We start from the raw sequence: 26,876 nt of genomic DNA, 5'->3' as shown, positions 1-26,876 counted from the left end.
CACTCCGTCACGAAACAAAAGTATCAATGAATAAATAAACAAATGCACGAGTGAGTGAATAGAAGTAATTTGAAGTGCAGGAGACAGAAAGAAAGAAGGGAAAGAAGAGAAGCAAGTTGAGAGGAGGAGGAAGAGAAAAAATAAAAGAAGTAGCAAATTTAAGAAGAGAAGAAATAGGGAAGGAGTTAGAAGAATAGGGAGATAAAGAGCAGGAACAAAAGAAGAGAAAAGGAGAAGAAAAGTAATTTGAAGGGAAGGTAAAAGACGAAGATAAAAAGAAGAAGAGGAGGATGAGGAGAAGGATCAGTTCTCGAGAGCAATATTAACAATCATTCATGAAGAAGATCGTTTGGCCTCGTTCTCGTCACCACCTCACAAAAACCTTCCCTCTCACCTGTCAGGGACTGTCAGGCGCCTCCTCCTCCTCCTCCTCCTCCTCCTCCTCCTCCTCCTCCTCCTCCTCCTCACATGTTCATTCACTATGTTTCATCTCTCTCTCTCTCTCTCTCTCTCTCTCTCTCTCTCTCTCTCTCTCTCTCTCTCTCTCTCTCTCTCTCTCTCTCTCTCTCTCTCTCTCAATTTAAAGGTACATTTAAATCTACAAATGAAGTAAAGAAAATAGCAGGTAAAGAGAGAGAGAGAGAGAGAGAGAGAGAGAGAGAGAGAGAGAGAGAGAGAGAGAGAGAGAGAGAGAGGAAGGTAAGGGGGGAGGGGCATCTGGGCAAGACTGGCGCCTCCTTCAAGACGCGAGAAATGTAAATATTTGTCTGTGGCGCCAACTGCTGCTGTCCCCGACGTCGCCATGGCTTCGAGACTTTCCCTCCTTCCCCTTCCCTTCCTCCTTCCCCTTCCCTCCCTCCCTTCCCTGCTGTCGTTCCTTTCTCTTGAGCTTTTCCACTTTTCTTGTCACATTTTCACACCTTTCTCTCTTTCTCCTTGTCTCTGTCTTCGTTTTGCATTCCTCCTGTTCTTCTGCTTCCTCCTCCTCCTCCTCCTCCTCCTCCTCTTCCTCTTCGTCTTCCTCCCTCATGTACTAAACTGATAAGGTTCCAAGTGTTTGTTTTGTGTTTGGTTCAGGAAATGCATCTCAATTTTTGTGTTGTCCACCGTTTGGTTTATGTTGACTTAACACACACACGCACACGCACACGCACACGCACCCACATTCCGGCGCCGACTTCTGGTAAACTCTCAACTGATTACTTCTCCTTTTCCTCCTTTTCCTTCTTTTCCTTCTCCTTCTTTTCCTCTTCCTCTTCCTCTTCCATTGTCATGTTTATTTCCTGTTTCTTATTTTTTCCTTCCTGTGACAATTTATTTTGGATTTTGTATTATGTCTTTCAGTTTCTCTCTCTCTCTCTCTCTCTCTCTCTCTCTCTCTCTCTCTCTCTCTCTCTCTCTCTCTCTCTCTCTCTCTCTCTCTCTCTCTCTCTCTCTCTCTCTCTCTCTCTCTCTCTCTCTCTCTCTCTCTCTCTCTGTGTCAAGAAAGTTTCCTGTTTCTTCACTTTGTCATGGCACTCTTTTCCTTGGCACTCCGAACTCTTTCCCTGCCTTTGCTCTCCCTCTCCCTCTCCCTCCTTGGCACTCTCTCTTTTTCTGTCTCTTTTTCTCTTCACTTTTTTTTTTAACCGTCTCACATTTTCCCATAAACCTTCATCATCCTTGCGACTCATCATATCATTGTACCCTTTTGACTTCTCTTTAAGTTTTCCGTCTCTTTTTCTCTCTCTTCTCACTCTCTTTCTCTTTCTCTCATTATTTTTCATTTCGCCTGTAACTTATTTAATTTTTCGTATCTCTTCTCTTTTTTTTCATTTTTTTTTTCCTGTGTATAGTTTCCTTTTCTGTGTGTACCATTTTTCTTTTTCCTGTTTCCTTTTTCCCTTGTGACTCTGTTTTCTATCCCTTTCATCTCTTCCTGTCTGTCTTTTTCTTCACATATTTTCCTTTTCCCACTCCGTTCTTCTTCCCTTTCTATCTTTGTTCCTCTTCCCTTCGTATCCTATTTTTATCTTAGTCTTCCTTTACTTTGCAACTCCTCACAACATTTGTCCTTCCCTATCTGTCTTCTTCATAATAACTTCTACTTTTTCATCCTATTCTTCCTTCTCTCTCTTCCTTTTCCTACTTAACTTTTCCTTCCTCTCTTAACTTTTCATTCAGTTGTTCCATCTCCTTTTCTTCTTACTTAATCTTTCCTTCCCTATTCCTTCTCTCACATCTCATTTTCAGTTCATCATTTCACTCAGTCCCCCATTCTTCCTTCCCAATCAAATACCTGGTCACCATTTACCTCCTATCACACACTTTACATCCATCCCTTTAAGCCTCTTCCCATTTCCCCTTTTCCCTCCTTTCTTCCTCCCCATCTCTATCTTTTTCTTTCCCGTTCCCACGTATCTATCATCTACCATTACCTCCCACCATATATTTCCTATGCAACTCTCCTCCTTGCATCCCTTAAGTTCCCTGCCCCTTCCCTTTCCCTTGAGACACCTGGCGAGCCTAGCAATTTAGGGACTTGCACCAGCTAAGCCGGAAACCCTGATTTTTAGGGTAACTCAAGGCTGCCAATCCCAACTTTTTAGGGAGAAGAAGGAAGGGAGGGAGAGAGGGAGAGAGGGAGAGAGGGAGGGAGGGAGGAAGGGAGAGAGGGAGGAGTAGATTGGTTACTTGGCTGTAGGAAGTGAAAAAAGTGGAGGAAGAGCAGGAGGAGGAGCAGAAGGAGGAGGAGGAGGAGGAGGAGGAGGAGGAGGAGGAGGAGGAGGAGGAGGAGGAGGAGTTAGAGAATAAATATATGTACACCCTAAATAGAGAAGCTCGCACACACGCACGCACGCACACGCACATTTAAGGCGAAAAATACGTACATGTAAAATTCAATCGCGAGAGAGAGAGAGAGAGAGAGAGAGAGAGAGAGAGAGAGAGAGAGAGAGAGAGAGAGAGAGTGAGTCATAATTTTCTGCTGCCTTCTTTCTTGTATTCATAATTATGTCTATCGTAATTTATAGCCCTTCTACATTATATTCTTGTTTATTATCGGCCTCTCTCTCTCTCTCTCTCTCTCTCTCTCTCTCTCTCTCTCTCTCTCTCTCTCTCTCTCTCTCTCTCTCTCTCTCTCTCTCTCTCTCTCTCTCTCTCTCTCTCTCTCTCTCTCTCTCTCTCTCTCTCTGTCCCTCACTCCCTCATTTCCTACCTGGCTCACCTCCCTTCCTTACCCTCCTCTCTCCTCCCCTTCTCTGGTCATCTCTTCTCTCCTCACCTCCACTCACGTGATGACGCGAGCGAAGGTGATAATTGGTTGAACTATGGTAATGAATTGCCTGTTAGGGATGGACTGGTGAGAGAGAGAGAGAGAGAGAGAGAGAGAGAGAGAGAGAGAGAGAGAGAGAGAGACCATCACTCACAGCATCTTCATTTTAACCTTTTACATAACGATCATCTTCCCTCCACTTCTGAACTTCCCTCCTTCCCTCCACTGCTCCTCTGCTTTATCTCCCCTCCCCTCCCTCCCCACCCCTCCCCTTCCCTTCACCTCTCCCCAAATAGCCCCTGAGTGATGTCTTTCCCTCCTCGCTCGCTGCTGCCCATTTCTGTATCAAAATATTTCTCCCTACACTCCCATTCCTTCCTAAGTGGCGCCATTGCTCATAGTGTCCCTGCTAATCCTGTCTCCTTCCTCCTCCTCCTCCTCCTCCTCCTCCTCCTCCTCCTCCTCCTCCTCCTCCTCCTCCTCCTCCTCCTCCTCCTCCTCTTACTACTTCCCCGCCCGCCCGCACCTTCGTTTCCGCTTCGACAAGTAAATAAATACGCCTCGAGATAGTAAATAAGTCTCTTCAGCTTCGTGTGTGTGTGTGTGTGTGTGTGTGTGTGTGTGTGTGTGTGTGTGTGTGTGTGTGTGTGTGTCCGGAGTTTTGAGTTGTCTGTGTTTGTGTGTGGATGTTTTTTCAGCTGGGGTTGTTGATGTTGGTGTTGATGTTGTCGTTGCTGCATCTCCTTTTTTTTTTTTCATTATTTTTTTCCTTTCTTGACTTACTTCATCGCTTATTTCTCACTTACTCCCTATATTATTTTCTCTTTCTCTTAGTCTTCTCCTTTCTTCCTCTTCTTTCTCTCTCACCTGCACATTATACACAAATCCCTTCCTTTTCTAATTCATCTTTGTGTACGAATATTTCTCCTTTACCCACAAATATATCTTCTCACACTTCTCCTATCATTTTATCACAGTCTCCCTTCCTAATTTCTTTAGTCGAACTCAGGAGGACGAAAGAAAACGAGACAGATCGCGACGTGTTAGCAGGCGTGTCACCTCGCGGAGAAGTAATGAGGAGAGGGATGGAGAGCTTAGGCAGGATTTAGAGGAGGTGGAGAGGGAAGGGGAAAGGCAAGAGAGGCTGCGGAGTGACGTGAGGTGCATCGAATCATCAAATAGAGGCAAGATATAGGTCAGAAGTCAGCGAGGGAGGGAAACTAGATGAAGGAGGAAGAAAGGTTGGAGTGAAGATGAAGGTATAGAGGGAAGGCGAAAAGCAAAGGAGGTTAGGTTAACTTAGGTTAGGTTATCGAGAGATGGAAAAGAAAACGGAGGAGGGAGAAAGGTTGACGTTAAGATGGGACGAAGGACGGGAGAGGGGAGGGGAAAGGGAGGGGGAAGAGGGAGAGAGTCAAGGAGGGCGGAAGATGAGGTACAACCCGAAGTGGTCCCCCCAAAAAAATGGTCCCAAAAAGCTGAGAGTTGTCACCTGGTAGCAACATGTCTCCTGCTCTCCAGCCGTCAGCGGAGAGAGGGAGAGGGAGAAGGAGAGGGAGAGGGTGAGGGTGGGAGAGGTAGGGAATGAAGGAGGACGTGAGGCAAACAGTAAAAGGAGGCAAGGAGGAAGTAATGAGAAAGAAAGGGAGAGAGAGAGAGAGAGAGAGAGAGAGAGAGAGAGAGAGAGAGAGAGAGAGAGAGAGAGAGAGAGAGAGAGAGAGAGAGAGAGAGACCACACTCCAACAATCCCTTACAAAAACAAAACTAAAAAAGAAAAGTAACAGGAAACAAGTGAATCGAAAACACACACACACACACACACACACACACACACACACACACACACACACACACACACACACACACACACACACACACACACACACACACACACACACACACTACAAACTGAAAAAGATAAATGAATAAAAATCAGAGCGCGGAAATTAAACCAATAAAACCAATTACAAGTAGAACTAAGACTTCGAAATCCTTAAAATTAATTAAAAAAAACACACTTTTAGACACCCACGCCTCTGCTGTCAAGTGGAGAGAGAGAGAGAGAGAGAGAGAGAGAGAGAGAGAGAGAGAGAGAGAGAGAGAGAGAGAGAGAGAGAGAGAGAGGCACGTCAGAGGGAGTGAGAGAGGGATGAGATGAGAGGAAGGTTGTGGTGCTAGTGGCGTCCCTCCCTCGATACAGGTGTGATGTTTGGCGCACCTGAGGTAATATCGGACAGGTGACAACGGAAGCTTCCCTAAACACACGCTAAGCTTCGATAAATGTTTACCTGCGCACTTTAAAACCCCGAGTGTGTGCGTGTGCGTGGTGGCGCCTCTCTCTCTCTCTCTCTCTCTCCATCTTCCCCGTGTACATTTCACTGCTCGTATAACTGATAGCCAAAATACAGCTCGCTTATACACCAGTAAACGTGAAGCAAACTCTATGTACACTAATTTCACTGTATACATCAAGACCCTCTCGCGTTCTCTTTCCCTGAATATTATAAATGGGCCAGATTTTATTTTCTCTCTTCGAACTTGTAAGAATCTAATGGTGAGTGTTTAATTTAATCCTAATCTTCAGTCTCATCTCCTTCTTGCTCTCGGTGTTTAAGAGATAAGACGACACGATCCTTACCTGAGCTTACCTTTTTACCACGCAGGTGATGCCAGACTCACCACATTAACCTGTACGATAGTCAGTCATCGAGAGAGAGAGAGAGAGAGAGAGAGAGAGAGAGAGAGAGAGAGAGAGAGAGAGAGAGAGAGAGAGAGAGAGAGAGTAGGAAGGGAGGAGTGTGCAGTGAAGCAATAATTCACTTGGTAAGAGACTCGCTGACATCCTTTGCATGTTGACGAAGCCTTCTGTGAGTCTTCCTATTTACGTGTCGACTCATGAAACCGGGACTAAAAATACGAGGAGGGAGAGAGAGAGAGAGAGAGAGAGAGAGAGAGAGAGAGAGAGAGAGAGAGAGAGAGAGAGAGAGAGAGAGAGAGAGAGAGAGAGAGAGAGAGAGAAGGTGGTAGTGAGGAGTTGGAGAGCGAGAGGGAAAGAGACACACGGACACACACACACACACACACACACACACTCGCACACGAAAGGTAAGAAACGCAGAAACTCATAATGAAAGATGCTCAGGAAATGAAGTATGACATTCACCACCCACTTCCACCGCCTTACCTTTCCCCGCCGTGCGTCATCCATCCATCCCCGTGGACTCCCTCATCTTACCTGTCGCCTCGCCACTCATTACCCACCTGTCAGCCGCGTCCCGTAAATGATTCTTGCCTCCAGTTTACATGTTAGGTAAACCAGGGGCTGCTCTTGTACACACCTGCTTTGTTTACACCTCTCCCCCACACCCACACACACACACCACCACCCCCGCAAACCTGAATCACCCCCCACCAACATCCCCACATTCCCAACCTCCCCCCTTTCCCCTTTCGGCAGCTTCCCATAAACTGTGCCGCCGTGTTTATCGCAGACAAGAGTGAATGCAAGCTAGCTATTATTTATTTATATTTTCTCTCTCTCTCTCTTTCGTACGTACTTCCATTCAGTAGATTTCATAATAAGTGTATTTTCTTTAGTGTGTGTGTGTGTGTGTGTGTGTGTGTGTGTGTGTGTGTGTGTGTGTGTGTGTGTGTGTGTGTGTGTGTGTATAACCTTTGGGTGAGTGTTGAATGGGTATGAAATGTTATACTTGTTGAAGTTTATAGGATTCTCTCTCTCTCTCTCTCTCTCTCTCTCTCTCTCTCTCTCTCTCTCTCTCTCTCTCTCTCTCTCTCTCTCTCTCTCTCTCTCTCTCTCTCTCTCTCTCTCTCTCTCTCTCTCTCTCTCTCTCTCTCTCTCTCTTGTAAGTTTCAGGAATGCGCAGATTACAAGGAAAGATGATTTACTTCTCCTTCAAAAGTCAAGTAGCAAACATGCTCTTCTTTTACCCTGAAGTATGCTCTTTTTGTGTGTTTGTACAAGAAGCGACAAAAAAAAAATGCTATATAACAAAAAAAATTAGAGGTGAAGAATCTAGTAGAGAGATTGATGTTTGGGAGAGCTGATGGAGTATATAGAGGCACAGAGGGAGAGAGAGAGAGAGAGAGAGAGAGAGAGAGAGAGAGAGAGAGAGAGAGAGAGAGAGAGAGAGAGAGAGAGAGAGAGAGAGAGAAACAAACAAGAAAATACAACCATATGACAAACAGGAAAGGAAATTAATGTCACACGTACTGACAGAAAAACACAAACACAGAGACAAACAGACAACACACCCACACACCAACACACACTTGCATGGGAGGAGGAAGAGGAAGAGGAGGAGGAGGAGGAGGAGGAGGAGGAGGAGGAGGGGAGGAGGAGGTCACGGGAGTTCGTGTCACATGCCAAACATCGCAGCGTCACGCCACTTCAGAGTCACGAGGCACCTGTCTGGTCGCTTTGTGCCTCACCTGTAGCTCACCTGAGGCTCACCTGTGCATCTCTGTAACACAACTGTTTATTCCTCTGCCTTCTGCACGCTATATGTGTCCCCAGTTTGTCAGTATGATAATGTCACCCCAACGTTACCTGTATGTGTAGCTCATACCTTTGTGCTAATTAGTGTCACCCACCTGTCACCTGCTGTCACCTGCGAGACGTGAGCTGCATTATTACTCGTTGGGGAATCCTGTTTGGGGAGAAAATATTGATTAGCATGTTATTGCCTCTCATTAATCTCTATTGGGTGCTTATACAGTTCGTTTTAGCTTCCCCTCTTAGTATTTATAACCTTAAAGAAAATGGGAGAGGAAGACAGAGAGAAGCGATAATGGTAATGTTGACTTTTTTCTTTTTTTTTTTTTTTTGCTCTTTTTTCTTTGTGATAGATATTGTGTTTCTCTTTTTGTGCGACATTTTGCCACACCTGTGATGTGTATTATGACACATTTTCCGCTTCTGCTGTTGTCGATGCGTTTTGTCTTTCTTTCTTTCTCTTCCACTACCTTTAATCTGTATTCTTTTCTTTTTTTTAAACTTCGCCATGAGGATTGTATAGTTTTCTTTTGCGTATCATTTTCTTGTTCAGATCCATGTACGATTATAATCACGTTTGGTAAGAACATGTAAGTATGTGTTCTATCTTTTACTGTTTTTCTATTCTTTTCTTTCTGGCGTCGCAAGACAGGGCCGGTATCACTCCGTTTTCTATGCAGACCATTTTCTTTGCGATACTCACGAAAATGTATCCCTTGAACATATCATTTCTTTACCATTTTCTTTGTGTCTAGCGTCGTTATGCATGCCACTATCATCCCGTTTTCTTAGCAGACCATTTTCTTTACCACAGCCACGAGCATTCAAACCCATACAAACGACAAAATAAACTGCATCACTTTTTTTTTCCAAATTGTAATGCAAACTTATTATAATTCATATTCAGATCATTTTCGTTACCTGGCTGCCCGTGGTACGTAAATAGGCACGGCGTCGTCTCGGGTACGATGAGTGACGCACGAAGGGGAAAATATTGGCCGCCAAACGTCCCGCTCCGACACCCAGCACTCGATTTTTACCAGATTTTTGTGTAATGTGCGACGCTTGCCAATTTCCACCCCGGGGCCTCCACACCTGTTTGGATTGGCAGGTGTGGTGTGGCCCGCCGTCTTATTGGGCACGCGGGGCACACGGGCACACCTCTCTCTCTCTCTCTCTCTCTCTCTCTCTCTCTCTCTCTCTCTCTCTCTCTCTCTCTCTTGATCCTCTTACTCTTATCATGTCTAATTTTCTTTTCTTTCTTTTTTTTTTTTTGTCCTTTCCTTTCATTTCCGTGTCGTTCTTTTCTCAACTCCCTCATCGATCTCCTCTTTTTTCTCCTAGTATGCTATCCTATCTCTTTATGCTCATTCACTTGTCATGTCTAATTTTCTTTTTTTCCCCTTTTATTCCATTTCCGTGTCGTTCCCCCCTTACCGACCTTTTCCTTCTCTTTTTTTTTCTTGTTTTCCCGCAGTGCCTATTGTTCTTCCCTCACCTCTATTATTGCCATTCACACATTCAACCTCGATAATCTTCCACGTTTTCTTTTTTTTTGGCCGTCGAGACACACAGACACCCAGACACACAGCGGTATGTATACGTACGTGCCTGCTTCTCTTTGCCCAACGCATGCAGTAAGCCCGTCATTTTCCGCCGGCCGTGGCTTCATCACTCATATGCACCACCACACACTTTCGCCTATCCTTCACCTGCACCTGAATTCTCGTGGTGCCTCTGTTGTAATTCTTCTGTAGCTCGTTGTATTATCCGACTGGTCCTCCTCCTCCCCTCCTCCCTCTCCTCGTGTTGTTGGTAGTGGTGATGGTGGTGTTACTACTACTACTGCTACTACTACTACTACTACTACTACTACTACTACTACTACTACTACTACTACTACTACTACTACTACTACTACCTTTCCTCCTCCTCTTCCTCCTCCTCCTCCACCACATTTAACAAACCAAGAACATTTTTTTCCTTACCTCACACAACAGACATCCGGAAGTTGCATCAAGTAAAGACTTTGCCAAGAAAGCGTAAGAAAATAAAGAAAACAAAGAAAAACAAAAAAAAATACTCATGCCCTCTTCTCTGGGAACACAAAGACCTCTAATATGACAAAGTGAGGGAAGGGAAAGGAAACAAACGCGAGGGGTAGACGGGGAATTAAACCAAATAAGACTGAAAAGGACAAGGACAATGACACCACCACTACCACTACCACCACCACCACCACCACCACCACCACCACTACCACTGCCGCCGCCACCGACCATTTCTTTGTCGTTCGTGGATTCAGAGCGGATTGACGATGACTATAAATCCGAGAAAATCCGAGTTGACGGTCCATGAGTCGTGTTTAGCCTTTCCGGACGTCACGAGGTTAAAAGGGATCAGAAGGAACTCATTTTGCAGAGGGTCTTGTGGGGAGGGAAAAAAATAATAAATAAATAAATAAATAGACAAGGGAAAAGAATGCCCTCTGATTTTTTTTTAAATATTTATTGTTGTTGTTGTTGTTGTTGTTGTTGTTGTTGTTTTCGTTTGTTGCTCATTGGTTTATTTACGTAAAATTTTCTTTCTTTTTTCTTTTATATCAAGTATTTTCTTGCGTATATTTTCTGCCTCTATATTTTTTTTTCGATTTGTGTGTTATTTTTTTTTTTATTATTTATATCCTAATATTCCTCATTTCACTCCTTAAAAATTCCGAAAACTTCTTAATTCTTTTCTTTTTTTTTTTTTTTTACTTGTGTTCAGAGTTCAGTCTTTTCAAACCAGCTGTATTCTTCCTCTGTATCCTTTAAAAAATCTAAATAAAAAAAATGTTCCTTTTTTTATTGGGATGTTAATCAAGACACTTTCGAAAAAGAGAGGAAAAAAAATACAGATAAACAAAGTAAAATAAAAATGTAGGAAAGAACCTCCTCCTCCTCCTCCTCCTCCTCCTCCTCCTCCTCCTCCTCCTCCTCCTCCTCCTCCTCCTCCTCCTCCTCCTCCTCCTCCATTCTCCACCCTCCCTCCCCCTCGCTCGACCACTGGCCACTGGCTGTCTTATAATTAAATTCCAATGGAGCATTTTTTTCCAGTTGGCCACTGGACCCACGTACACTGCCTGAGGGGCGAAGGGAGGCACGGGAAGGAGGGAGAGAGAGAGAAAGGGATAGAGAAGATGGAGGGAGGGAGGGAGGGAGGGAAGTGAATGGGGGAAAGAGATAAAGATGAGGGTGGGAGGATGAAAGCGAGGGAGAGGAAAGTTTGAAGTTTACACAAATATTTTCCTTTTATTCATTATTATCATTTCCTCTCTTCCTTTTTTGTCGATATAGGAGGGAAAAAAAAAGTAACGTGAATATTGTGGTGGATATAATGAAGGAAATATTTACCCCGCGGCTGTAGTAATTAGATCGAGTCTTTTCTTTAGAGGGAGTGAATGGTGGATGTAATTAGTGAAGGGATTGTCAGAGGATTGGTGTTATTATTATTATTATTATTATTATTATTATTATTATTATTATTATTATTGTTATTATTATTGTTATTATTATTATTGTTATTATTATTATTATTATTATTATTATTATTATTATTATTATTATTATTATTATTATTATTAGGGATATGATCGTTTATATACTGAACGTTCTCTCTCTCTCTCTCTCTCTCTCTCTCTCTCTCTCTCTCTCTCTCTCTCTCTCTCTCTCTCTCTCTCTCTCTCTCTCTCTCGCTCTGTGTAGTTACGGTAGTCAAAACAAGATCGACCTTTTAACTTTTTTTCTCTCTCTCAACTATGTCTTCCTCCTCCTCCTCCTCCTCCTCCTCCTCCTCCTCCTACTCCTCCTCCTCCTCCTCCTCTTTGACCCAACAATTAGAAGATCCAGAAGGTCTTATTTCCTTCCCCAGTTTTCTGTAAATGATGGAAAAACTCGGAGCGTCGTCGATTAATTGAGAATTTAATTAGTTTCCCCGCCAATGTTGCCTTCCATTTTTCCCTCGTAATTAGAATCCATCGCTTTTTATCATGGACTTTTTTATTTATTTTTTTTTTTTCTTGTTTCTTTTTGACATCATCTTTTGGAATCGTTAATATCGTTCGTTATTCGAGTCGTGAAAATGCGTCTTCTCTCTCTCTCTCTCTCTCTCTCTCTCTCTCTCTCTCTCTCTCTCTCTCTCTCTCTCTCTCTCTCTCTCTCTCTCTCTCTCTCTCTCTCTCTCTCTCTCTCTCTCGCTTCTTTACTCTTTGTTAAAATAAGATTATTGTTGAAGAGAAAGAAAACGAGAATTGTCTTAGATTTGAATGCATCTTTTAATTGGTGTGGTTGGTGTCTTAAAATTTTTCACTGAAGTATTGTTACCCTTCGAATTCAGTATCTGTATATGTGGTACTTTTTCTGAAGCGTCTCTATTAGTACTGTTGAATATGTCCATTTTGCAGTTACCAATTATTATTCTTTTTTTTCGCTAAGACTTCTGCGCCTTCCTCAGTCACAGCCATTACGAGCGCATCCTGTTTCACTGCCTGTTTGACTTCAATATCCATATCAGTGTTATTATTTTTCTTAAGTGTATCTATTAGTACTTTTGATCGTATACAATTTGCAGTTATCTTAACTCTTCTTTCTGCGCTTATTCTTCTTCGCCTTTCAGTCACACACATTACAAGCACATCTTTCATTGCATTTATAAACCTTCTCATAGATTTTACTCTCGTTCTTCTGTTGGGGAGTGCTTCTTCATCTTCCAGTCTTCCCCAGTATAAACACGTATTCTTTCATTGCATATATATAAGTCTTCTCTGGTCATACTCTCTCCTGCTGGTTAAATCCTTCATTAACTTTTTTTTCTCTCTCTCCAGGTACGTGAGTGTGGCAGTGACTGGTCGGGGCAGCGCAGGTAAGATGTCCAACCTGTAATTAGTAAGACATGTATATTTAGTAGTGGTAGGTCATTGTTCTCATGTATATGCAGTACTGTATAGTATCATTGTGTTATCATGATCGTCGTCACTATCAGCATCAGGTCATTTTTAGGCTGATCGCCCTTTTTTTTAATTATAAGAGTTTAGGAAAAGGATTATGGTTTTCTAATGTGTTGTATTTTTTCCGATTTCTTTTCTTCTTCCATTTTTTTTTATTTTTTCTGTCACTTATTTTCCTCAGTTATGATTATCTACATTTTTCTCTTTGTTTTTTTTCTTCTTCTTTCTTCCTATCTCTATTATCATCCTCGTTCATTTTTATTCCGTTTTTTTCGCCCTCTCTTGTTCTCATCTTATCCACGATATTCTTAGTTTGTGTACTGTTCTATTTTCTTATCATCCCTTATCACTATGTTTTTCCTGTATTATATCTTTTTTTCACGTGTTTTTTACCTTCTTTAACCTTCATCCCTGTTATTTTCCTCATGTACGTATTTTTTTCACTGCTCCACCCTCTTCCACTCCTGCTGCACACCACCACCTGCCCCTCACCTGTTCGTCTCCCTCGTCTCAATATTACCGTGGGAGGATGTACAAGTAAACTGATATATATAATTTTTTACTCGTATTAGAAAAGAAAAATGAAAAAAAAAATGAGAGAAAACGGAGAGGGAACTGTCAATTTGAGAGAGAGAGAGAGAGAGAGAGAGAGAGAGAGAGAGAGAGAGAGAGTCAGTCGTAGTAGCAGTGATATATTAATGTTTCGTGGGCAGCCGGACGCAGTTGCCAGCGATTGTTTTTGTGCATAATTGATGACGCCCTTTGGTTGGTCCACGATGGGCGTCTGAGAGAGAGAGAGAGAGAGAGAGAGAGAGAGAGAGAGAGAGAGAGAGAGAGAGAGAGAGAGAGAGAGAGAGAGAGGGGGGGGCACTGAATCATCGAGGAATCTAGGTATAATGTCACTTTAATTTCATTGAGATTGATCTATATAATTTATGTTGCTATGCCATTTTATTCATGTTTTTTGTCGCTGTTTCTTTCCTTCCTTCCTTCCTTCCGTCTTTCCTTCCTTCATTTATTAATTCCTTCCTCTGTTCCATCGTTCCTCCCTTTCTTCACTCATTTATTATTTTTTTGTCTTTTCTTCCGTTTCGTTTGATTTTCCTGAGGTCTTCCTCTTTTTCTTTCCTGTTTTATTTTTTTCTTGCTTCCTCCTTTTTTTTCTCTTCACATCTTATTTCCATTCTTTCTTCCTTTCTTTTTTACTCTATTGTCCCTTCCGTCACTGCATTTCTTCCCTCCCCTCTCCTCCTCCTCCTCCTCCTCCTCCTCCTCCTCCTCCTCCTCCTCCTCCTCCTCCTCCTCCTCCTCCTCCTCCTCCTCCTCCTCCTCCTTTACCGTCCGACCCTCTTCCTTCCTCCATCCTTCCCTACCGTGTTGTCTCCTCCCATTTCCTTCCCATCCACACCATTACACTAACTGAACATTAACATGGGGAGAAATGGTTGTTCGCTAAACCGGATCCCCTCCACTTATCCGGCCCTCACGCCATCACTTAACCGGACCATTATTTATCCGTCCCTCTCGTCAGTCCGAACCGAATTGAATGTCACGATGTCCCAAGAACAACCTGTCATTTTAACCGGAATCCCTAATTTAACCGAACTCTTTTTTTTAATCGGAAACGCGACTTTTTTTTACTGAATTTTCTCTCATTTCCGAAACTTTATACGGATGAGTGGAGTTTCATATCTAACCAGAATACTTCATAATAACCGGATTGTTCTTCACTTAACCGGATTCTTTGTTATTTAATGAAGCTTCTAAATTGAGTTTTTTCTTCTGATCCGGACACTTTCTCATTTAATTATAACTTTTGTGTCATATTTATTTCCTTCATCTTCGGATTCTTTATAATTTAACCGAACTATCGGGTACGGTATACGACTCTCTCTCTCTCTCTCTCTCTCTCTCTCTCTCTCTCTCTCTCTCTCTCTCTCTCTCTCTCTCTCTCTCTCTCTCTCTCTCTCTCTCTCTCTCCATCAATCTTTTTTTTTTCATTGTTGTTGCTTTTTATCCTTTGTTATTGTCAGCTCTCACTCTCTCTCTGTTCTTCTTTATTATCATCCACTTATTACTAATTTTTTCATTGCTCCCTAACTGTCACAATTTTCTTTCTTCTCTTACTCTTTACTCTTTTCTCTTTCTCCCTTATTCCTTTCATCATTTTGCAGTCCGCCTTCCCCATGCTTTTAGTGTTTTTATTTTTTTTATTTTTTTATTTCTCTCTCTCTCTCTCTCTCTCTCTCTCTCTCTCTCTCTCTCTCTCTCTCTCTCTCTCTCTCTCTCTCTCTCTCTCTCTCTCTCTCTCTCTCTCTCTCTCTCTCTCTCTCTCTCTCTCTCTCTCTCTCTCTCTGCCACACCCCGCCTTCACTCCTGTCATCAGCGGCCGTATCAATAATATTTTTGTTATAATACACGTGGCATTATTTATATCGCCTGGCAATTAAGAGTGATTAAACTGAACCAGGTATAATAGGAATAATTTTTGTTTTTAATTGTCAAACATTTTCCCATCGCCAAATTGATATTGTTACCGTGACCCTGCTGATCGCGTTTATATTTATCACGAAGCGTCTGTGTGTGTGTGTGTGTGTGTGTGTGTGTGTGTGTGTGTGTGTGTGTGTGTGTGTGTGTGTGTGTAGGTGTGACAGGTGAGTATATGAATATATGAATGCTGACTTGTATCGACTGACTGACTGACTGACTGACTGACTGACTTATTGGTTAGTCTTGGCTCTGCAGCGTGATGGGAAGTAACAGGAAGGTTTTGTCAGGTGTGGTCGAAAGGTTATTACTGTTACCGCTACTACTACTACTACTACTACTACTACTACTACTACTACCTATTACTACTATTTATACTATCACTGGTAATACTACAACATCAACAACGAATTCCTACGATGAGCTACACGGAAAAAAAAAGAAAAGAAACATACAAAAAACTCCAGCAAATTAAGTACCACCTCACGCTAACAACAACAGCAAGAACAACAACAACAACAACAACAACAACAACAATACCCACCGATACCACGACAACAACAAAAGCGTCAATCCACGGTAAATAAAATAAAAAGATAACAAAAAAAAAAAAAAAAAAAACACAAGATATAATTTTCACCAGACCGGAACGAAGACAAAAATAGTAAATACGAAAAAAAAAAAAACAATAAAAACGATGACGAAAACTAAGAAAAAGTCATCACTTTTACGTTCACAAATTACGGGGCTAGGAACGTCCCTGGATGTCCCTTAAGAGTCCCTAAAGGCGTGTCTAGTATACCTGTGGACTACATTCAGGGGAGGGACACGGGGACACGGGGAGGAAAGGACGAACGAACCGAAAGACCCCACGTCCCCTTCGTGTCCAAATTAGCGTCCCGGGGCGTGAGAGAGCTAGCGAAGTGTTACGTGGACACTCAGACGCTCCTTGCTGCGGGCGGAGGGAAACATTGAAAAGTAAAGGTGAAGTAGAGGCAGGTAGAATGAAGCGGCAGGAACAGGGTGATGGAGAGTGTTATGTGGAGTGCGTGGGTGGAGTGGTCGTGGTTGTGGTAGTTGTGGTAGAGTAGTAGCTGTTGTAGTTGTTGCTGTTATTGTTGTTGCTATTGTCTTTAACTGGCCTCATTGTAATAATAACAGCAACAAATACAGACAAAAAACACCATCACCACTACCACCATCAAACACCACCACCACCACCACCACCACCACCACCAAAACAAGCAATAAAAAAATATAAAATAAACTATAACATTTAATTTTCTCCAGTAAAAGCCAGCCTCCCTCCCTCCCTCCCTCCCTCCCTCCCTCCCTCCCTCTAACCCTCCCTTCCTCCCTCCCTCCCTTCCTCCCTCCCTCCCTTCCTCCCTCCCTCCTTCCCTTCCTTCCTTCCTTCCTTCCTTCCTTCCTTCCTTCCTGCCTTCCTTCCTTCCTTCCTTCCCTCCAAATTGGTCCTTTTGTCACCCTCGTAAATTGCTCCACCATGACCCCGATGAGCGAAGGGTAGCGGGGTACGAGTGGGGGGCGGGAGGAGGTGGTAAGGGGTCAAGGGGGGCGGTGCATGCTGAGGGGTCATTCCCAGGTGCATCTTCCCCCAAGGCGCCGCGGTAATTATCGGCAATTACACCTGGGTGACGACCTATTACACCTGGCCTGCTCTCCCCTCCTCCTCTCCCCCTCCCTCCCCCCTCCCGTGTCTTTTCCAACCTTTCCACCTCCCCCTAACTTATGTCCCACTGTTTTCTCTCCAGTCTTCCTTTCCCTCTTCGCCTAGCAATTTTTCCCACCTCCTGTTCGTCCTCCTCCTCCTCCTCCTCCTCCTCCTCCTCCTCCTCCTCCTCCTCCTTCGCCGCATCTTTGTCTCTTTCCTCATGTTCAATCAACATTTTCGTTCCCATCTTTTATTTATTTTTTTCAGGTTTTCACTCTTATTTCAGTTCTCAATTTTTTTTTTCTTTTTCCAGATTTGTTTCCTTGAATTTTATTGTGTATCTCTCTCTCTCTCTCTCTCTCTCTCTCTCTCTCTCTCTCTCTCTCTCTCTCTCTCTCTCTCTCTCTCTCTCTCTCTCTCTCTCTCTCTCTCTCTCTCTCTCTCTCTCTGTATTTCCTCTGTCTTACGTCATCTGGTCCACACTTCTCTTCCTCTTCCCTCTTTTATTGTCCTCTTTTTGTCCTCTCTCTGTAATTTCAGCCTTTTTAAAACCTTCATTTATATCCTTACCTCAGCTTCCCTCCCCTTCTCCCTCCTATTTTCCTCTCTGATCTCCCTATTTTCTCTCCATACTTGCTTTCTATCTCTCTCTTCCTTGTCTTTTTTTCTCTAGTTCATCTTTCCTTCCCCTATGACTCTTTTTCCTCGTTCTTCTCTCATATATCTCCCTCCCTTCTCCCTCTCCCTCTCCTGACACCCTCCTCTCTCCTCTTCCTCCACTTCTTTCTCTTCATCTTGTCTTTCATTTTCTCTCTTATTTCCTTCACTCCCTTACACATCCTACCCTTCTTTCCTCTTCTCTCCGACCTCTAACCCCCACTTGTCCATTGTCATCCCCCTCATCACCCACTACCCCCTTCCCCTACCCTCTTTCCCACCCCCTCCCATTCCCCGACTGTCTCTCTGCCCGGTAGCTGTTGGGGACTCGCCGGGACCCACCTAAACGCCACCTAACAACCACCTATTGATGGCACACACCTTCCTCCCGACCCTGAGATTAACCTGTAATAACAAACCATTACACCTGTCCCGCCGACCAATCACAGGCCAGCGTCCATGTTTTGTCACTGGAGGATAGGAGGGAGGGTGGGAGGGAGGGAAGGGGAGCAAGAGTGGTGGGTGGTTAGTCTTGTAGTAGTAGTAGGAGGAGGAGGAGGAGGAGGGGGAGAAGATTGGGTTATATACACGAGTTGTTGTTGTATTGTTTGTTGATATTGGAGATGATAAGTAAAAGTTGTGTTAGTAAGGCAGAGAAAAGGGCGTGCTTAGGTTAGAAACGAAGGAAGATGAGAAGATAAAGATGAAAAAAAAAGAAGGACGGAAGAAAGGTGAGGAGAAACGGTGTACATATAGAAAGATACGAAGAGAAAGAAGAAGAAGAAAAATCATAATATACAAGGAATATGAGAAGAAAGCATATGTAAGGAAGAAAGAAAAGACGACGAAAAAAATAGATTAAAAAAATATATATAAAAAAAACACATACATTACTAATACAAAACAAACAGAAAATTACTAAGAAAACCAACCCAAAAGAACTTAGTAGAAGATACCAGAGGAAGAGAAAGATGAAAAAGAAAAAAAGTGTTGCTGTGGAGATGGGAGACAGGAACGAAAAAGGAAGAGGCGGAGGAGGAAGAGAAGGAGGAGAGTTTGGGAGAGTCCGGCATTAATTGGAGGCGTGTGGACCTGTTGGGAGAGAGTTAATTTCCCTCAAGTTGGGTATTTATAGTCATGGTGATTATATGTTTAATTGCCGCGGTCGATATGGCGACGTGGGGAGGAAGAAAGAGAGGAGGAGGAGGAGGAGAAGAAAAAGAGGAGGAGGAGGAGGAGGAGGAGGAGGAGAACATGGATGACTGAAGTGAGGAGGAGGAGAAGAAAGAGGAAGAAGCGCTTAAAGGAAAAACAAATAAACAGAAGGAAGAGAAGGAAGACAAGGAAAACTCAAACAAGACCAAGAGGACGAAGAGAAGGAATAGGAACACAAAGGAAGAACATAATATGAAGTAGAGGAGAAAGAGAGGAGTAAATGAACAGAAACTTGAGAGAAGAGAGAAAGAGAGATGTGGATTAGTAACAAAGAGGAGATACAGGAATAAACGAAGAGACAGCGTTTAACTTGATGAAAGGTGGAGAACAGAGGAAGAAGGAAGATGATGAAAATGGGGAGGAGGAATAAGATGAAGGAGAGTGAAGGAGAAAATAAACGACAATGATGAAAGACAACAAATAGACGAGAAATTAGTGGTGGGTTACACTAACACACACACAGAGAGAGAGAGAGAGAGAGAGAGAGAGAGAGAGAGAGAGAGAGAGAGAGAGAGAGAGAGAGAGAGAGAGAGAGATTTAAGCGTACGAATAAATATCACTCTTCATTACTACATCATTAATTTTTGTCTCCTCCTCCTCCTCCTCCTCCTCCTCCTCCTCCTCCTCCTCCTCCTCCTCCTCCTCCTCCTCCGTGCGTCCTTCGTCCTTCGACTGTCACATTTGAACCATCGTGGAATTTGTATTTTATTTTATTTTTTTAATGGACACCGGGGGACACTTTCACATCAGCTTTTATGTTTCCTGTCGTAAACCCGCGTGTCTCAGCCTTCCCTAGTTGCGGAGATGCAGTGTGCTGGCTGCCTCTGTGTGTGTGTGTGTGTGTGTGTGTGTGTGTGTGTGTGTGTGTGTGTGTGTGTGTGTGTGTGTGTCTGGATACGTTTAGTCGACTGGCTGTCTTTTTTTTTTCCGTGTGTGTGTGTGTGTGTGTGTGTGTGTGTGTGTGTGTGTGTGTGTGTGTGTGTGTGTGTGTGTGTGTGTGTGTGTTTTTTATGGTAATTATTAGGCGGCTGTGTATTGCGTATATTTGATATGGTGATGTTAGTAATGATGTTCTCTACTACTACTACTACTACTACTATAACTACTACTACTATAACTACTACTGCTACTATTACTACTACTATTACTACTACTACTACTAATAATAATAATACCTCACGTAAGTACACTAAACTAACACAACAACCACAAATTCTTCACCACCACCACCACCACCACCTACTGTACACTCTCATCACTTCTCCCGCACCACCACCGCCACCACCACCACCACTACCACCACCTGCATTGGTAATTACCCTGTTTCTTCCGCTCAGTTGCCCCTCCATGGACGAGTCTCCACCGAACTCACCTGAAATATGCACTGACAGGTTGGAGAAAAGGGCAGGTGATCTTTCCTTATAGTGTGTGCGCCCCTATATCTTCCCCTCACCTGGCACCTCCACCCTTCCCCATCTCCTCTCACCCTCATCCGCCTCCCCCCTCCAATGCCCCCATTCTAGACCCATATGTCATAACTGGACACGCCCCTTACTGCCCCCCTCGTCCCTCACACTGTATCTCTCTTTCTCTCCCCACCCCCAACCACCTGCGTGTGTGTGTGTGTGTGTGTGTGTGTGTGTGTGTGTGTGTGTGTCCCGAGGATTCTGCGTAGAAATGAAACGATTACGAATAAAGGAAGAAGAAAAAGAAGATGATAGGGAAGGAAAGTGGAGGTGGAGCAAAAAGTGTAATTATGAGTAAAATCGTGTAATGGACTCTCTCTCTCTCTCTCTCTCTCTCTCTCTCTCTCTCTCTCTCTCTCTCTCTCTCTCTCTCTCTCTCTCTCTCTCTCTCTCTCTCTTGCTCTCTGTCTATCTGTCTGTCTGTTTGTGCGTGAGTGCGTGTATTGCAGTTCGCTCTTTACTTCAATCCTCATCGTTCTCATTAGTTGTCTTGTACTTCATTCTTCTTTTCCTGCACTTACGTTGTGACTGATGTTATCTGCTGCTATTTGGAATTTCAGTTTGACGTCAAAGTCTTGTTATTCGCGGCGTGGCGGGTCGAGAGGGGCAGGGAGGGTGGGGAGGGGGATGAGTGGTGGGTAACCGTCTGAGTACGAGTCACTTCCGCTAAAAGACAGATACCAAACTTGTTTCTGTCACACCAAAAACAGGAAGAACAGGTACTGGAATACTGAATATCTGTATGAGAGAGAGAGAGAGAGAGAGAGAGAGAGAGAGAGAGAGAGAGAGAGAGAGAGAGAGAGAGAGAGAGAGAAATCCACACCCAATTCACGTACGCAGAAATTCGTACGTACGGAAATCAGAAACGTTATCAAATATAAGAACAAGAATGAAAAGTTCCATTACAGAACAAACACGCATCGCGCCACAACCCACTCCATTCCTACCCCCTCCCCTACTTCCCCATCCCCTGTCAAACCCAACCCTTACTCTGTTACGTACGCCCCATTTCCCTGTCAGTCCACCCGCGCAGCCTCGCCAGTCCGATAAAATATGGGCGTACCGGAACCTATGGTCTGAGGGCAAAGGCGGAGAGGCTTCTATGTTTCCAGCTTATTATGTAAATACGTCCGGGTCATCTTGAAGGGTCGCGCGCGGCAGCAGACGAGTCCGTATGGTGGTAGTGATGGTAGTGGTAGTGGTTGTAGTAATAGTAGTGGATAATATAAAGGTTAGCAATCCCAGCTATTTTTGGTGAGAAGTGGGTTTGGAAAGGTTAAGTTAGGTTGTGTTATCTAATCTAACCTAACTTACCCGAAATGTAGTAGTAGTAGTAGTTGTAGTAGTTGTAGTAGTAGTAGTAGTAGTAGGAAATCGAAAGTGTATTGATGTGTGGCGGCAGTGGTTGATGTAGAACAAATGCTACGGCCTTTGAAAAATTGAGTGGCGGCGGCTGATGGCTGTTGGCGGCGGCTGTGGCGGCAGACTAGTGCATTGGCTTCAAAGTAATACACACACGCACGCACACACACACACACACACACACACACACACACACACACACACACACACACACACTCAGACACTCACTTAGACACACCTAACTTATTACCCAGAAAAAATCACGCTAGACGAGGAAGACATTAAAAGCTACATTTGTTTGCGGTTGAGGAAGATAAACCCCGTTATTTGTAGGAGGCAGTTCAGGTGAGGTAGGAGAAAAGGAGGAGAAGGAGGAGGAGGAGGAGGAAAGGAAAACTCCTCGGGGAATATACTGAAGAGAAAAGTGGATCCGGAACTGGAGGAGTAACATTAAAAAGGCTAAACAGAGAGAGAGAGAGAGAGAGAGAGAGAGAGAGAGAGAGAGAGAGAGAGAGAGAGAGAGAGAGAGAGTCAACTATCAGCCAGACAGTATAGACAGAGCTCAACGCCAGGTATTGTAATAAACTCCCCGAGAACTTACCTTTAATTAACCTGGGAACGCCACAAAAGTATAACGCCAGGCTGTAATTAGCAACCTCCAAAACTGCATTAAATAAAAAAAAACACGATATTAGCGAAAAAATAACACTTACATTTATAACACTAGAAACTCAACCACCGTGTTTTTGTGACTGGGTGTGGCGTCTCATGGTAGAGAGAGAGAGAGAGAGAGAGAGAGAGAGAGAGAGAGAGAGAGAGAGAGAGAGAGAGAGAGTATTATAGATTAGTGAGGAGAGAAAGAGCAGAGACTGAAGAAGAGAAGGTAGTGGTGAAGGAGAGGGAGAGAAGGGAGATTGAAAGAGAAGAGAAAACAAGGGACGAATAGATAAAAGAAGGGAGAATTAAAGAAGAAAGTTAACAGAAAGTAGGAGAGGGAGGAAGAGGAGGAGAAAGCATGGTAAGGTAGGAGGAAAGGTAGAAAGAGAAGACAGGAAGAGGAGAAGAGGTGGAAAGAAAAGGAGAGGCATGAAAACAGAATGGCTAGGAGAAAGAGGGAGGGGCATAGTAAGGGTGGAGGAAAGGTAGAAAGAGAAGGGAGGGAGAAGAGGGAAGGTAGGTAGAAGGAAGGAGAGGCATTCAAGCACCCACACACCTGTTATTAAGGGGCAGGTAAGACTCACCTGGCGCCGGCAACCTCGTCCTTGCTTCCCTCCTTCACGTCTCCTCTCAAACTGGCCATCAATTCTGAGATTTTAAGATAGCTCTCGTCCTAACCTGCCCGATTCCCTCTCTCTCTCTCTCTCTCTCTCTCTCTCTCTCTCTCTCTCTCTCTCTCTCTCTCTCTCTCTCTCTCTCTCTCTCTCTCTCTCTCTCTCTCTCTCTCTCTGGTGGTGGTTTGCGGTCATTTGCACTTCCTGTTTTTTTGCTTATTATTTTTATTACGGTTATTGAATTTGTTGTTATTATTCCCGTTGTTATTGTCACCATCACCACTACCATTCAACATCGTCAGACTCCGAGATAATGCAGTGCAGTCACCATACTAAGGTTAACATCGAGGCCATAGAGCCAACGTGAATCATCGACAATCTCACTGTAATGTTATTGTGGTTGTGTTGTGATGCTGCTGCTGCTGCTGCTGCTGCTGCTGTTGTTTACCGTCGTGTTGCCAAGTAGCGTCCGTGAATGCAGTACTCAATATTTTCATCCAGTTTCCTTTCGTGTGTATGTCATAAAGAGTTTGATAATAGTGACCTTGATGTTTTGATTGACATACGCTTTTGTTACTTCATTTGGGTCAGTCTAGGTGATCTTAAAAGTGGTAAGGAAAACAACAGATGCAAGAACATTTGGATTAGTTTACTAACCTCTTCTTCAACTGTCAGTGGCGCCTTGAAATTATACGCTTAGCTTACAGCACAGATTTTATAATAGGCGGAGTACATAATTTTGGTCGTGGCATCGTCATAAAACATTTAAATCAATCAGGAAATCAATCTTTACCATTATTTTTACCCGGGTCCGTATTTTCGCCGCCTCATTACCGAGACTCACACGCCACGAAGGATCCTGACACTCGGAAAATATCATGCCCTCAAAAATTTAGAGAACCAGCGCAGAGCCTCCCAGTCCTTCCAGTCCCTTCCACCCACCTCCTCCCGTACTCTATTCCCTCCAGACCCCCAGACCACGCATCCTCCACCCACAACAGGTCCCCCGGCCAGATGAACAAGTAGGTAGGTAGGTAGTCCAGTCAGGAGTCCCCAGCTAACACCACCTTCCCTCCCTCCCACACACCTCCGTAAGAGCCAAACTCCCGCGGTAAAGAAGGTGGAAGAGGTGGAGTTAGAGGTGGAGGAACATACTGTGGTCTTCTTCCATTCCGGCTTTACTATCTTGGATCTGGTCAACAAAATATTCCTCCCTTGGCTGCATGGGTAATGGGGGTCGGCCAGCTATCTGATGCCAGTGACCAATAGGGTGGACAGTTGAGGTAATATATGCGCATGCGCCGCCCCGCCCACCCGCCCAACACGCTGTCATAAAGAATGGGCGCGCGCGTTGCCACCTTCTCTATTTTATGGGTCGACTTGTGTGTTTTTTTTTTCTTCTCTATCTCTATCTCCTTCTCTCTTCTTCTTCTTTCTCTCTCTATTCTATTTTCAGTGTTTCGTGATTTATTGTGGTGGTCAGGATGGTGTTGTGTATGGGAGTATTGATTTATTGACATGTTGCTGGTGTTGTAGTTGGTGTGTGTGTGTGTGTATGTGTGTGACGGTTTGTTTCTTTGATCGCGTGTTATTGAAGGTGACTGTGGTGGTGACTTGATGGCGGCGGTGTTGGTGGTGGTGTTGTGTGACCTTCCTGTGGTCCCGTGGCTGTGGTGAAAACCCTTGGTGGTGGTGGTGGTGGTGGTGGTTGGAGAGGAGGAGGCGCTTCCGAGATAAAAACATCGTCCATATTTCAATTATTTTATGGGTTCAAAGACTGAAGCCTCAGGTAATGAATAAATTATAGACTATCATGGCTTTGCTCCCCCTTCCCCACCTCCCACCATTCCCCTTCACCCTAACACCATAACACTTCCTTAGCCCACTCCCACTCTCTCCCCTCCCATCACCCCATCCACTCTCCCCTGCCAACACTTCCTATACAAATATATTTCATCCACTTCTTATCGATTCCTCTGTCAAGTATTTTCATTTTCCATTTACCGTGTATTTTCATAAGCACGTGCAGCAGGTAAGACGCAGCACCTGCCGGATTAACTGACGTGAGGTGCGAGTGGCCACGATGCACTTACTAGCTTACGTGGCGGAGGTGTTGTAGCTTTGTGGGCGCTGGAGTTGCGAGGTGGAGCAGGCAAGGCACCGGGGAAGGGATGGAAAGAGGAGGAAAAGCATGAAAGCAAAGGAGAGACAAAGGAAGGAGGAAAAGTCGAAAGGGAATGGATTACCTTGTGAAGAGAAGCCATATCGCAGGAAATTTTTGGGTCTTTCTTGCATACACACACTGGGGGGCGGAGCTGAGGGAGGAACAATGTGTTGGGGGCGAAGGGAGAGCGAAGGGGCGTTCATAATTCATAGTGATACTCAACCAGATGTCAAGCAAAGATGATGGCGAATAAAAAACACTAATACCATCCACTCAGAAAAATAAATGCGGCCCATAACTGCTTTCCATCAATAGAAATAAAACCTTAATTGATATTCAGCGTGTTTATAGTCTTGAAATATTGGCTGTACATATTGAGCACCCTTCCACTTCCCCTCCCTCCCCATTCCCTCCCCATGTCTCAGGATCACCCCTTCCCACGACCAAGAAATGCAGCTCACACCCCCCACCCATTACAACCCCTTCCCCTCCCGGACATCCACACCCCCATTAGATACTGTATTAAGCACAGTTAGTCATAAGGCAACCAGACAAGGGTCATTAAAGGCAACTAATAGCAAAGGTTTTACTCGCAGACAGGAATTAATTGATACAGTCAGTCATTAGCAGAGAGAGAGAGAGAGAGAGAGAGAGAGAGAGAGAGAGAGAGAGAGAGAGAGAGAGAGAGAGGATGTCTTTAAACGCTTGTAAACCATAATAAGGCCTTTGTCAAGTTTAAAAACAATTCACATGCCCCTTAAGAGAGAGAGGGATCCGTAATTCAATGGCCAGAGAAATAATGTGGTGCCTTTTTAACCTAATTTTCTACCTAATTTTAACCTATTCCCCACTGAAAGAAGTTTATATATATGTCTGAGCCGTCCCTGCCTCTTCACCTCTTCACCCCGTCACCCTTCGCCGCGCACCACCACAACGTGTCTCCGTGACCGTCTAAGCAAGGGTAGGACTGGAGATCTCACCCTCCCCCAACCCTCACAACCAACCCCTGCACCATCTCTTTCTTCTCCCCATCTCCCCACCTCCCCCATGCTTGTGCCCCCCTGCTCCCTCTACCGCCTCCTATTATTCTCGACCCCAGCCTCTCCCCGCCCCACCTCCCTCGGCTCAGCGCCCCCCAACACCCTGCCCGGCGGCCCTCGCTTGTCGTACAGAGGGTGACGCGAAAGGGGCAGGCGCTGAGTGTCATAAACTGTTGATTTACTCACTTTGGAACCTTTGGTGTCTGCTCTGTAAATAATAGGCAGTGAGGCGCCCCCCTGTTAGCGCTCTCCTGCTCCTCCTCCTCCTGCTCCTCCTCCTCCTCCTCCTCCTCCTCCTCCTCCTCCTCCTCCTCTTCGTTCTCCTCGTATCCCTTCTTTTTTTCTTTCTTCCCTCCGCCATCCTTTCTTCTCTTCTCCCCATTTTTTTTCACCTTGTCTCCATGTCCTCCTCCTCCTCCTCTGTCTCCTGCCCACATACCTACCTACCCCCTCCCTCCCTCCTTCCCTCCCTCCGTCAATATAAAGACCCTGGTTTTACAATGACTAAGGTTCCCTCCCTTCCCTCACTCCTTCTCCCTCCTTTTTAAGAGAGGAGGGACGGAGGGAGGGAAGAAGAGAAGCCTTGCTTTTTTTATATGGTAAACAGTATGCTAAGTTAACAGATAAACTGAATATTCCCTCTACTATGTGGTTCTTGTCTAGTTGATATGCCTGGTTAGGGAGGGAGGGAAGAGAGAGACGGGGGGAGAGAGAGAGAGAGGTAGAGGGGGAGATGGAGGGATGGAGGGAGTTTCTAGACAAGGAAGAACTAAAGGATTAGCTGTAAAAGAG

At 44.4% G+C, this 26,876-nt stretch overlaps 1 protein-coding gene across 11 annotated transcripts in view; it reads left to right on the top strand.

Moving 5' to 3' along the window:
- The window catches only part of LOC135110655 (zinc finger protein basonuclin-2-like), a 399,181-nt gene that overhangs the window by 324,163 nt on the left and 48,142 nt on the right, over nt 1-26,876 (top strand). The window contains exon 4 of one of the 11 annotated variants that reach the window (XM_064023226.1): nt 12,628-12,665. The exons of the other annotated variants lie outside the window; for them this stretch is intronic. The gene's annotated coding sequence lies outside the window, so the exon portion shown is untranslated. The remainder of the gene's footprint in view (nt 1-12,627; nt 12,666-26,876) is intronic. 11 annotated transcript variants of the gene reach the window in all.

The sequence above is a fragment of the Scylla paramamosain genome, chromosome 20, assembly GCF_035594125.1.
Source record: "Scylla paramamosain isolate STU-SP2022 chromosome 20, ASM3559412v1, whole genome shotgun sequence".
Classification (NCBI taxonomy): domain Eukaryota; kingdom Metazoa; phylum Arthropoda; class Malacostraca; order Decapoda; family Portunidae; genus Scylla; species Scylla paramamosain.
This window is presented reverse-complemented; position numbering and strand designations above follow the sequence as displayed.